This window comes from Salvelinus alpinus, chromosome 15, assembly GCF_045679555.1.
Source record: "Salvelinus alpinus chromosome 15, SLU_Salpinus.1, whole genome shotgun sequence".
Taxonomy (NCBI): Eukaryota; Metazoa; Chordata; class Actinopteri; order Salmoniformes; family Salmonidae; genus Salvelinus; species Salvelinus alpinus.
The window spans coordinates 35,330,299-35,344,220 of NC_092100.1; the positions used below are offsets into that span (position 1 = coordinate 35,330,299).

The 13,922-nt window shown below is 42.8% G+C and overlaps 1 protein-coding gene across 5 annotated transcripts in view; it reads left to right on the top strand.

The window, feature by feature from the left end:
• The first annotated feature begins 12,907 nt into the window (after positions 1 to 12,907).
• The window catches only part of LOC139539969 (protein piccolo-like), a 119,085-nt gene continuing 118,070 nt past the window's right edge, over positions 12,908 to 13,922 (top strand). For all 5 annotated transcript variants that reach the window (XM_071343422.1, XM_071343423.1, XM_071343424.1 and 2 more), the window contains exon 1: positions 12,908 to 13,103. The gene's annotated coding sequence lies outside the window, so the exon portion shown is untranslated. The remainder of the gene's footprint in view (positions 13,104 to 13,922) is intronic.

Below are 13,922 nucleotides of genomic sequence, written 5' to 3' on the forward strand. Positions count from 1 at the left end.
TGGATAGTCCAACTCTGAGCCCTGGCCTGCTCTGCTCTTGCTGATAAAAAAATGTAATAATGTTTTTGTGTGATGCCTAACCAATGACTGTGCTGTGTAGGCCTACGGTGGCAGTTCAAGAAGAGAGTCAAAGACCTATGTTCTGTTCAGTTTGAGAAATAGAGCGCGAAGATGAGAAGGCGGACCTGGGGTAAACTTTGATAGCTTGCTACTACTATAATTGATTTGATTAAACACAATATGTTTCTTGCCTATGATGTAATTATCAGAGTTACTGACCTCACAATAAGCCAGGTTCGAGTAACTTACATTGTGGTGCTGAAACTTGAAGCCAGCAGCTTAAATCGGAAATGGACAGCTCATGGTGCTGAAAGTAGGCAAATTTAAGGAGGCATAATTAATTTCAACTGTCTTCATTTCAATTAGTCTTTACTAACAACAACAGTGCTTTGTGTTGGAGCCTATTTCTTCCTATGAAATAATAAGTGACGATTTTAGCATGTAAACTTGGTGGGGGAAAAAAATAGTGGGATGCAAAGCCACTACACAACACAACACTAAACAATACATTAATATAACTATAACGGTGACAAATGGTGCCCACAAACTGTTAGGGCCTACATAAAGCTGTCCCAACAGCAGTCCCAACATCTTACCATTTCTACACCTGGCTATCAGAGGAGCCTTGTCTAGCAGCGAAACAGTTCATTCAGACTCATTTACTGTCTTTTTAAAAAACATAGCTGATGTGGCTGACTTGCTTAAACAAATGTGTCTTCTAATGACAATTGAGATGTACTAACTATGGAATACGGGGACGACAAGCGTATAAGAGGCAATCCGTAATTTCGATTAAGACATTATTGAGCGAGCTAGGACGGAAGTAGTCAATATAACTATTTGTTTAGCACTTTTGAAATGTACAGTGACAGAATTCAGAACATGGGCCGTTCTTACAGTGTTCTCCCTGTACACAAAGTCAGAACCGTAGGATAAATAAAGGGGGCTTATAAGCAGACAATGAAAGCTCTTCATTTGATGATTACATTTCAGAACAGTAGGCGAAATTAAGAGGGGTAAATAGACAAAATAATTAGGGTGAGAAACATGGGCTACTAACAGCTTACTACACAACATACACTTAGTATTACTTTCTTAGCTACAGTATACATATCTCCCTGGCATATTACAGAATTTATGCAGCAGCATACAAGACATTTTTGGAGTCACATTGTTGTGCTGTGCTCACTTGAACAGGAAGGTGGCATGGCGATCCTTCATGGGCAAGTTTTGTCATCCAAATCCGGGATTCTCTGGATTTATGGTGCCTTCAAGACAACTGGGAACTCGGAAAAAAGCAAGGTTGAATCATTGATCTTCATGTCCTAGCGCTAGAAAGAGACCAGAGTTCCTGATTTACAATTCCGAGTTGGATGACCGTTCAAAACATATTTCCCAATCAGAGCTTTTTTCCGGAATTCCCAGTTGTCTTGAACTCACCGAAGTCAAGTTTTCACAGTTCTGAGTTAACAGTTGTTTTGAGTGCGGCACAAATCATGCTCTATTGACATTATGGCCAATGTTGAATGTTTATCATCTAAAACTTGGAAAAGAGACACTTAAACCCAGATTTGGGACCACACAGCCACTCCACTGAATAGCAGGCTAGTGATTGCTTTGCAATGCTTGCAGTTAGCCACTGTCACTGATTCCTCCCAAACCACTTATTGTTGAATTTGCGATTTCCAACTTGTAGTCTAATGTTTATGTCCAATGGCCGATGAGCACTGATACATTTTATCTATCATTTATTTTCATTATTTATCTTCATATGACAAGGATTAAAAATTCATGATGATGACTGCAGGCTAAAATTTGAAAGTATGACGTTGACATGATCAGTCCAATCAAAGCTACTGTAGATATAACGTGAATTGACGTCATTTTATCTGTTGCCAATGACCTTGAGCCTTCTTGGATGGGCACTTCTAATGTAACTCTATGGCAGCACCCAAGGGGCTTGAATTTTCGAGGTCTCCCTTAGACTTGGCGGTGACGTACTGTCCCCACCAGTGACAGAACACTGAGCTAATCATGGCGCAACTAGAGAACATTACCAACACCTATGCTTCGTATTTTCCATTGGCTGCCCCACCACCACAGAAATTACTGAGCTAGGCTGAAACACCTTCATTTCGGAGCTGCTTACTCAAGAAAACAAAAAAGAAACTGTGTTAGTATTCGGCTTTATTAACTCAATTATTATTCTTTTTTAATTCCATTGTTTGCAAACTGATATGTGACACATATTGATGCCAATATAATATGCATTTTTTTTTTTTTTTAGTAAAAACTGTGTGGCTGAAAACAGAGCCCCTCCTGCCCTGAATGACGGGTCACCACTGCCTGTACACATTTGTCTGTAAATTCCTCCACCCACCATGCATTCCTTCAATAGCTTACCTCCCTGTCAGTGAAGGGCTGTTGAGTCAAGACTCGAATTGAGGGGGTATGAGAGGGTATGACATAGGCCTACCTTTTATTAAGGAACAAGGCAAAAAGCACAGACCCACCCCTTGTCAGCTTAAGATTTCGAAGAAAATAAAAGGCATCCGATTATAAAAATGTATCTATAACAGAGCTTTGGTCCGCGATGTATTATACTAGAAACAAGCTGTAAAATACGTGGAAAAGACATGACTCTGATGCATATGGGGATGTCATTTCTTCGTTCGTCATTCAGAAGCTGAGCTACAAACTTCTACAGCCGATGAGACAAAAAGTAACTTTGCATGGGAAGTAATCTAATTATGTCATTATCAATTGATTAAGCTATTAACTTTCTGTACAATAGATGATGTTTAAACCCAGACAGCACTTGGGGAAACGTCGGTAGGCCTATTCTGTCTGGGGTGGAAAGGTAGGCCTAACTTTTGAAAGTACCATTCCCAGATTCCTAATGGCTCTCAGATGTAATTATTTGTCAACAGGGACAGTTTCGTTGCAAACAAGACACACTGATTTGGCATTGGAGAAATATGATAAGATACACAAACATATAGGCAAATCTCTCTGTCCATTTTTTGCCTGTAATTTTGGTAATTTTTTGGTATTAAAAATATTCTGCTAATATGTAAAATCAAATCAAATCAAGTCAAATTGTATTTGTCACATACACATGGTTAGCAGATGTTAATGCGAGTGTAGCAAAATGCTTGTGCTTCTAGTTCCCGACAATGCAGTAATAACCAACGAGTAATCTAACCTAACAATTCCACAGCTACTACCTTATACACACAAGTGTAAAGGGATAAAGAATATGTACATAAAGATATATGAATGAGTGATGGTACAGAACAGCATAGGCAAGATGCAGTAGATGGTATAGAGTACAGTATATACATATGAGATGAGTAATGTAGGGTATGTAAACATAAAAGTGGCATAGTTTAAAGTGGCTAGTGATACATGTATTACATAAAGATGGCAAGATGCAGTAGATGATATAGAGTACAGTATATACATATACATATGAGATGAGTAATGTAGGGTATGTAAACATTATATTAAGTGGCATTGTTTAAAGTGGCTAGTGGCTAATTTCCATCAATTTCCATTATTAAAGTGAGCTGGAGTTGAGTCAGTATGTTGGCAGCAGCCACTCAATGTTAGTAATGGCTGTTTAACAGTCTGTTGGCCTTGAGATAGAAGCTGTTTTTCAGTCTCTCGGTCCCTGCTTTGATGCACCTGTACTGACCTCGCCTTCTGGATGATAGCGGGGTGAACAGGCAGTGGCTAGGGTGGTTGTTGTCCTTGATGATCTTTATGGCCTTACTGTGATATCGGGTGGTGTAGGTGTCCTGGAGGGCAGGTAGTTTGCCCCCAGTGATGCGTTGTGCAGACCTCACTACCCTCTGGAGAGCCTTGCGGTTGTGGGCGGAGCAGTTGCCGTACCAGGCGGTGATACAGCCCGACAGGATGCTCTCGATTGTGCATCTGTAGAAGTTTGTGAGTGCTTTTGGTGACAAGCCGAATTTCTTCAGCCACCTGCTGCGCCTTCTTCACAACGCTGTCTGTGTGGGTGGACCAATTCAGTTTGTTCGTGATGTGTACGCCGAGGAACTTAAAACTTACTACCCTCTCCACTACTGTCCCGTCGATGTGGATAGGTGGGTGCTCCCTCTGCTGTTTCCTGAAGTCCACAATCATCTCCTTTGTTTTGTTGACGTTGAGTGTGAGGTTATTTTCCTGACACCACACTCCGAGGGCCCTCACCTCCTCCCTGTAGGCCGTCTCGTCATTGTTGGTAATCAAGCCTACCACTGTAGTGTCGTCCGCAAACTTGATGATTGAGTTGGAGGCGTGCATGGCCACGCAGTCGTGGGTGAACAGGGAGTACAGGAGAGGGCTCAGAACGCACCCTTGTGGGGCCCCAGTGTTGAGGATCAGCGGGGTGGAGATGTTGTTCCCTACCCTCACCACCTGGGGGCGGCCCGTCAGGAAGTCCAGTACCCAGTTGCACAGGGCGGGGTCGAGACCCAGGGTCTCGAGCTTGATGACGAGTTTGGAGTGTACTATAGTGTTAAATGCTGAGCTGTAGTCGATGAACAGCATTCTCACATAGGTATTCCTCTTGTCCAGATGGGTTAGGGCAGTGTGCAGTGTGGTTGCGATTGCGTCGTCTGTGGACCTATCGGGGCGGTAAGCAAATTGGAATGGGTCTAGGGTGTCAGGTAGGGTGGAGGTGATATGGTCCTTGACTAGTCTCTCAAAGCAATTCATGATGACGGAAGTGAGTGCTACGGGGCGGTAGTCGTTTAACTCAGTTACCTTAGCTTTCTTGGGAACAGGAACAATGGTGGCCCTCTTGAAGCATGTGGGAACAGCAGACTGGGATAAGGATTGATGTCCGTAAACACACCAGCCAGCTGGTCTGCGCATGCTCTGAGGACGCGGCTGGGGATGCCGTCTGGGCCTGCAGCCTTGCGAGGGTTAACACGTTTAAATGTTTTACTCACGTCGGCTGCAGTGAAGGAGAGTCCGCAGGTTTTGGTAGCAGGCCGTGTCAGTGGCACTGTATTGTCCTCAAAGCAAGCAAATAAGTTATTTGGTCTGTCTGGGAGCAAGACATCCTGGTCCGCGACGGTGCTGGTTTTCTTTTTGTAATCCGTGATTGACTGTAGACCCTGCCACATACCTCTTGTGTCTGAGCCGTTGAATTGCAACTGTACTTTGTCTCTATACTGACGCTTAGCTTGTTTGATTGCCTTCCGGAGGGAATAGCTACACTGTTTGTATTCGGTCATGTTTCCGGTCACCTTGCCCTGGTTAAAAGCAGCGGTTCGCGCTTTCAGGTTCGAGCGAATGCTGCCATCAATCCACGGTTTCTAGTTTGGGAATGTTTTAATCGTTGCTGTGGGTACGACATCGCCGATGCACTTTCTAATGAACTCGCTCACCGAATCAGCATATTCGTCAATGTTGTTGTTGGACGCAATGCGGAACATATCCCAATCCACGTGATCGAAGGAGTCTTTAAGCGTCTTGAAATGATATAAACGTGCATGGAATCTTTATAAAAAAGGCTGTTTTCTTGGACCTGCAAATAAAATGATAGATTCATGCAATGCTTTTTTACTATAAAGTAAATATTTTAACCCCTACTCTTATCCACTGTGGTCTGCAAACCCACAACCTTCTGGCCTGCAGTCCTGTGTGCTATCAATAATCCTGCATTGCCATGTAAATGTTTACAGGACAAAGAGCAGTTTCTAAAACTGCATATCTAAGGCTCTGGTCTGTCCAAGAAGTGAAGGTAAATGGTAGACATGTTCTCTGCTATCCTCTTTGTTTTAATACATTTTTGGTATAGTTTTTCTTTTTTTAAGTATTCAAGAAGGGTTTAGGTAAAATATGTTTTGCTGAAGGGAGAGCCATACATTTTCATTTCAGAGAGGTCGGATGTTATCCATGTAACCCTTATTATAAATAACGTTCACTCCCTTACACTCCAAACAGACTAAAACCAGTAGTATTCATGTTAGTATATGTACTGTAACTATAGCCTAAGGTCTTACAGAATGACATGTACAGCTGAGAACACAATTATATTGCGTGGTGCCAGTGGCAGTAAGTAGAATTTGTGGTAGTAATACTTAATTCCGCTCCTCCTTCTAAGCAGCTGGAGCAGAAGCAACATTACACTGTACAACCATCCTCAGGCCTCTTATGCTCCGTGCATTCTCTCTATCCCTCTTCTCTCCTGTCCTCTCCTGCTAGAGATCACTACTGATTTCCTGCCAGCTCCTGATTCGTTCATGTGGTCGAGAGGAGATTAGGGGGCTTGCTCCACATTATCACCAGGATTCTCCCAGGAAAATAGGAGAATAGGGGGAGCGGAAGAGATTGGGATGAGAGGGCTGGAGGGATATATGATTGAGAGAGGGAGAAGGGAGGAGGGGAAAGAGAGAAGGGCTAGTAGGATGCTGACCCTTTAAGAGTATTTTTAATATGGCAATAATAATTGGTCACTGTTCAGGAAAACAGGCGTTAGCAGTGGCATGAGACTGACAGCCTCCTAAAAGTGAAGTAGAGGGACAGGGGGGAAAGACATTCCACTGGTACTGTAGCAAAGCTTGGTACCTTTAACCAAAGCCTACACTCTTAGAGTTAAGGGTAACTCAAGAAACCCTTGAGTTTGCTAGTAAATGCTTCAAAATGTGCACATTTGGTTGGTTGAGGGGATCTTGGAGGAACCTTTAAAGGCCCAGTGCGGTCCAAAAAACTGATTTACCTGTGTTTTATATATACACTGAGTATACAAAACATTAGGAACACCTGCTCTTTCCATGACATATCAATCAATCAATCAAATGTATTTATAAAGCCCTTTTTACATCAGCTGATGACACAAAGTGCTATACAGAAACCCAGCCTAAAACCCAAAACAGCAAGCAATGCAGATGTAGAAGCACGGTGGCTAGGGAAAACTCCCTAGAAAGGCAGGAACCTATGAAGAAACCTAGAGAGGAACCAGGCTCTGAGGGGTGGCCAGTCCTCTTCTGACTGTGCCAGGTGAAATCTATGATCTCTTATTGCTGTCACTTGTTAAATCCACTTCAATCAGTGTAGATGAAGTGGAGGAGACAGGTTAAAGAAGGATGTTTAAGCCTTGAGACAACTGAGACATGGATTGTGTTTTTGTGCCATTCTGAGATGAATGGGTAAGACAAAATATTTAAGGGCCTTTGAACTGGGTATGATAGTAGGTGCCAGGGGGTGCAACTCAATATCAGGAAGGTGTTTTGCCTGTTTTAGTGGGATGGAGTTTAGGCCTGCCTGGTGACATAATAGACCAATAAGAAAGCGCTTCAACCCCAGAGGCTTAGTCTTTTAGAGGTTAAACTTGAAGATTGACAGGTTTGTAGCTTCAAGCCACCCATCCAATCTTCTGATAGGTGTTTTCTGAGTTCTGATATTATTAAAAAGACTCCTATCACAGAAGGGGTACCCTTTACACAGGGGTTCCTCAAAGACCCCTTTCAGAGGTGTTCCTCAAGGAACCTTTTTGAACTGGAAAGGTTACCCCTGTGTGGCAATTTTTAGAACCTCAAAATGTTCTTCCAGGCTCCTTTACTTCTAAGAGTGTAAGATGGCTACACCCATCACATTTTATTAGTATGGTGGTACTGTTAAACAAGAACAAGCAAAACAAACTATACTATAACCTTTTAGTTTTAAAATAATTTGCTCGCTATAAATATGGTATTAGTCAAGAATGAAACAAATGAAATATTATACCACAATAGAGGCATGCATAATTCACCTAATTCGTCTAATACTGTCCAAAATAGTGAGGCTCTGTTTTAAAATGCATTCCTAGAATTTCAAGGAATGAATTTTATTCATATTCCTGACATATTCATTCCATATTTATGGCATCAGTGAAACAGTTCAGTGTCCCACCTGGTCTCAGTGTCATGGTCTTGTTACTCATCTACAGAGTACTGTTCCGGGTCCATATTTTCCCCTCCTCAGGGCAGATGTAAATTTAATGACGCTGGCAAAGTGTATGTGATCAGGTTACTGTATTGATTACATAGTGACCCTGCTCCGCTCTGCTCTGTCAGAGACTCAGAGACACAGAGACTCAGAGAGACCAACCAGGAGCAGCACGAGTAGCAGGCATCAGCTCCATGCAGGTTACAGCAGCACACCGCTCTGTTCCAGGGAAAGACATGCCGGGCAAAAACTGCTTTGCCTTTCTGAAAGGCAAACATCAGAGGTAAGATACGATAACCTAAGTGTTATGGTCGTCGACACAATTGTGGTTAGCAACAACAACAAATATATTACACGACACAGAACCTGTACACGGCAGCTGACTATTCAACTATTGATAGGGAATGTGTCATTCAGAACTGAATCACCAAGAATAAAGTGTATGTTTTAAACAACTTCATCTCACAAGCTCACATAGCTGCACTGCTGTCAAATAATGTTTTGCTGGTTTGAAGTTGCAGTCTGACTTTCTGTTGATATGCTGTTGAGTCAATGATGATAGCCAGCTTAATCCTCAGACTGACTTTAATTAAAATGGGAGAGTGAAAAGGAGGGGAAGAGAGATACAGGCAGTGAGTGAGAGAGAGAGAGTGAGAGAGAGAAACGTCTTTGTGCTTCATGCTTGAGTGAGCAGTGAAACATTGCTAGTGTAGGCTGGGTTGTGGATCACAGAGGCTGTTTGTCAGAGACGTGCCCCCATGTCCATAACATACTGGGATGACTCTAAAATGGCAGCCAGGTTGGTGTAATGACTAGGCATCAAAGGAAACTCTCTCCTCTCAGTGTCACAGTTATGTGATATGTACTGTAGCTAAAAACTGTAGAATCTTAACTTTATCTCTACGGTTGCAGGAGAACTTTCCTGCAGGAAACGTTTTGTGTATTTGATATTTTTAAAAGACCTCTGAAGTTTGTAATTTCCACTTTGAAATTTCGAACCTGATTTTCCTGTATGAAAAATGTATCAACCCCAATAAAAATGTCCATTAATTACAATCTACATAATAATTCACATGTCCTATTGCTGCAGGTTTATTTTCCTGTTGTAGCGACCTGGCTCGAATTAAGATCCTACATCTATATGGAATGACAAGGCCTACTGCTTATAATTATGTGATTTTGACAGAAAATGTGTCTGGTAATAGACCAATTTTACTCTGACCTATATTATAAATGCAAATTTCACAGATGAGATATCATTCATATTCCAAACAAGAGAATACTACTATAATTCCCCATTGAACCCAGCTTTGTGTAAGATAGCAGAACAACAGTCAAACTGACAGTACAGTGACTAATGTTTATTAGTTGTGTACAGTAACAGATGAGGGTGACATTTTGACCCCAGGCCTGTAAGAGGGTGGTATTTAATAATGCTGAATAACGGAAGTAATTTCAGCCCGAGTGAGCAAGGCAAAGCTTTATCCCCAGATGATTGCGTGTTTGTGTGTGTGTGTGTGTGTGTGTGTGTGTGTGTGTGTGTGTGTGTGTGTGTGTGTGTGTGTGTGTGTGTGTGTGTGTGTGTGTGTGTGTGTGTGTGTGTGTGTGTGTGTGTGTGTGTGTGTGTGTGTGTAAGATATATCTGGTCCTTTCCATAGAAAGAGAGAGAGAGAGAGAGAGAGAGTCCAGCTTCCTGCTGATCTCACATGACACATGACACAACATTTCTTCACGCCCACTCACCACTTGCTCTCCCTCCCCACACACACACACACACACGCACACACACACACACACACGCACACTCCACTCACAATGATGGACTGTGTTTGTGTGTGTGTGTGTGAGCGAGAGTGTGTGTTTGAAATCCTTGCTAAATCCTGTCCCCTGCTGATAGAGTCAGTGGTGCTTTATTATCGTCCTCATAGCAGATGAGTGGTCTATAAAGGCTGTGAGCTGGTTTGCCCCTTGGTGCCACTGCTCTTTCTTTACAGCTCGCTGGTCGGGGTGCCATATACTGCTCTAAGCTTCAGTACAGCTGAGATAGTCAGGTGCCAGATATTGCTCCTAGCTTCAGAATAGCTAGTGTTTTGTGTAGGTCTTCCTATCACTACCATGGAAAATGTTTCACTATACTCACCATTTGAGGTATTTGTATTTATTATGGATCAACATTACTCTTCCTGGGGTCCAGCTAAATTAAGGCAGTTAAATACAATTTTAAAAAACATTTAATTTCACAACACATTAAGTATGTGCCCTCAGGCCAATACTCTACTACTACACATCTACAACACAAAATCCATGTGTACGTGTGTATATAGTGCGTATGTTATCATGTGTGTGTATGTGTGTGTCTGTGTCTGTATGTGTGTCTCTTCACAGTCCTTGATGAGTGTAATAAAAAAGCTAATAGAAGACGAATGTCCTAGACTCAGCATTACTTGAGTATTTCCTCTGAGTAGCCCCACCTGAGCAGAGAGAGAGAGATAGTGGAGAAGGCAGTCTGTCATCCACAGCCCATCGTAGTGACACTGGGCCAGAGAGGATAGCCCAGCATGTCTCCTCTCATTACATCTGCACTCTGAAAGAAAAACTCATCTGGGACAGGTGCCAGTGTGCCAGCATGCCTCGGTCTGTAGAGGAGAGGAGGAGGAGTCTAGACTGGAGGAGCTCTAGTGTATGTAGTGCTGGGGCCCTGTGGTTGTTGTCTCTTCTTACTACTGAACACTATAATGCATCTTCTCCTCCTATTACAGCACGTATTTCTCTGGACTAACCACATTTACTACGCTGAAGAGCTGTGTCTCTCACCTAAGACCCAGGAGGGATTGTCTATTTTAAAAATGCAATAAATACCAGCAAATTGGTCACAGAAATAGAGGTACTGTAGATTCTAGATGAGCTGTATTGTGGGCCCCGTGGGTGTTCTACTTCACTAGTACTTGATGCCCGTGTGAATGTGATGATGGGCCCAGAGATGTCCATATCATGCTCACTGTGTAAGCAAGCCATATTAGGGGTGCTGAGGGTGTTGCAGCACCCCCTGATAAATTGACATTATTACCAAAAAAATATTAATAATAAAATACAAATATTACTCTTGTGTGAACTAGGGCTCTATTACTCCTGTATAAGCATGAAGAAAAAAAATATCGTGCCCACCACGTTGCTAAAGACAGTCAGACAGTCGCTGTTAAAATGCGTACTTAACGCCCCACACTGAAAACATGTTGTTGCGTGTTCTGCAGCATTTGTTGCCGCTAAAGTCAAGGTCAATTAGGCCTACATGTCGTGATTTTTCAAACGCCATTTGAGAATACTCAGTCAGGGACTCGTGTCCAATCAGGCTTCGATGTGGCAACACAATCCAGGCATTCTGTAACTCATTACAGTGAAGTTGTTGTCGATATTTTTCCTGGCAGGCTGGACGCTTGTCTTACCTATGACTTCAGTGTTCTCTACGGGTTGCCTACTGGGTGTGCTTGCGCCCAGGGCAGCGTGTTAATAGTATAGGAATGAGCCTATCCATTGTCACTACCGCGATGGGTGAGTTTACTTTTTAGAGAATTTGTCATTCTTGTTATTATGTCACGTTTTCTTTTCCTGATACGTAGGCCTACCAGTTGTCATTTGTCAAGCAAACATTCATGTATTGTGTCATTTTGTGCCAACAACATGGTAAATAAAGTAAGAGAAAAGTGGGGATAACATACTCAGTTACCTTATGCCACCATATATGGGGACAGTATATTTCACTAGCACGGGATTCCTGAGACAGAGGGTATTGAAATCAGTTGGAGAACAGACTCCGGCGTGGAAGGTAGATGAATTTAAGTTTAAGCCAAAAATGGTTTTGCTACAAGTGACGTGGGAAGAGACACTAAGCCAAAGTATATTTTTTGTAAAAAACATGATTTATATTTTTTTCTTCTTTGCTCTTGAGCACATGGGTGCAGTAGTCAATGATTATTCTTTGCACATGTATTCAATCAATCCTGCACCTATTGGAAATAACCCACTGGGCACAAACATCAATTCAGAATCATAAACACAACCTACTCGGTCTAGGTTTCAAAGTTCTGATATAAGAGCCCAAGCATGATATAATATTGTAATGACCTGACTAGATCATAAATGAACAATTGTCCAGACATAGGATTGAGTTTGCGAATCGACGGTTTATTAAACCAACTTTACACAGGCTACTGTTTGGCCGTAGCCCACGCCAAATAAATGACAGATAACCCACAAGCCAATCGTGACCTTCTCTTGTGAAGCCCAGACGTAAAAAGAGAGAGAACAAAGGCCAAACCGGGTCTTAACCTCCAATGCTCCATCCCCCTGCCCAACCCCCTCCACGCCACTCCGCCAACCGCCAGGATGCCCGGCATCAGAACATTCCAGGCATTCCCGTGATTGGCAGATAGCAGGTTGATTGACATGTCGGACCCCGCGAACACTGGGCACTGGTCAGTACAACACAACCACCTCCTAGCCTAACACATAACACACAGCTGTCTGTGCGGGTCGCTACAATATAATTATCTGCCTGACCAAAAGGCCAACCAATGAGCGAGATAATAATATGATGCATTTATGATTTTATTTTATTTGATTCATTAGGATCCCCATTAGCCGACGCCTAGTCATAATGGGGTCTGAAAATGTGTAAGTCGCTCTGGATAAGAGCGTCTGCTAAATGACTTAAATGTAAAATGTAAATTACAGACAAAATTGTTTACAATTTACATACATTTAAAACATTAACATTATTGATGATAAATGCAAACATATGGCGCATGCATGCGATAAATGTTTTTTTTTTTCTCGTTTAATGTGTGACTGCCGGGGATAAATCGCCGTGTGCCTTTAATTGAAATGTTCCTGCATGATGTATTGTGATTAACTGGCTGTCAAAGGGTAGCGCATGCGTATGCAGAGAGGCGGAATCAGTGGATGCTGTAGACTTGCGTTGCTCTGTGCCCGCCATCCCTCCGCAGCCAGGCAGACCGCAGAAACTGACTAGAGTAGCCGACTGAAGGAGGGCTGAGCCAAGATGGGACGATACATCTGGTACGACAGAGCCAGCACAACAACAGGTAGCATTTGCGTCTTGTTTTTCAGAGAACCGTGTGATGTACATACATCTGTTTGATAAAGTGCCCGCGGAGGGTGAGGAATGCTGGACTGAATTATCCTCGGGAATGCCTCTGGCAGGGGGTTTCTTTATGGTGTCCACAGGGATGATAGCGGTTCCGTTTTTTTTTACACTAGCTAGACTACGAGATGGGGGCGAATGCAGGTGTAGGCTAATGTCAAGGGCGCACATTTCTTCGTCCCGCAAAGGAGACATTGTTTACACATGGCTCGTTGCGGAAGCTTCCGTATCCTGGCGTCCTTTGGCTCGCTGCGGAACAAGCAAGGGCGCACCGAGCGAAAAACGGCTGAGCGAGGGGGTTCCTCCATCTCACTGCCGGGAGGATCGTGGTTTCAGAGCTGTCATATTTAAGGTCTGGTAGCCTACTGGTAGCTTACTCCAGTATGCGGATTGCATCGTGTATACGCAAGTAGAGTTGCAGCTAATACAGCCTGTCTGTTTGACTTACCGACTGATGCTAAATCACGACCAGGTGCGGAGGAGATAATAGGTTAGACCATCAGTGTATCTATTTAAACTCGCATTGGCGACTGCCATGTCATTACTATAATGTTTTAATCTGATATCTAGGCAAATTATATAAATATGTATTTCCATATCAGAGTTTAGTTCTCATTCATCATTTGTTGTCTCCTGTCCGTATGTGCCTGCGGTTTCTCCAGAGAGCACCTGATTGTGTGTGTATGTGTGTTTTTTCTCGGGTTTCCGCTTTAAACCAGACTTTGGATTTAATTTCCTCTACAGTAATACTGGCTGTTGG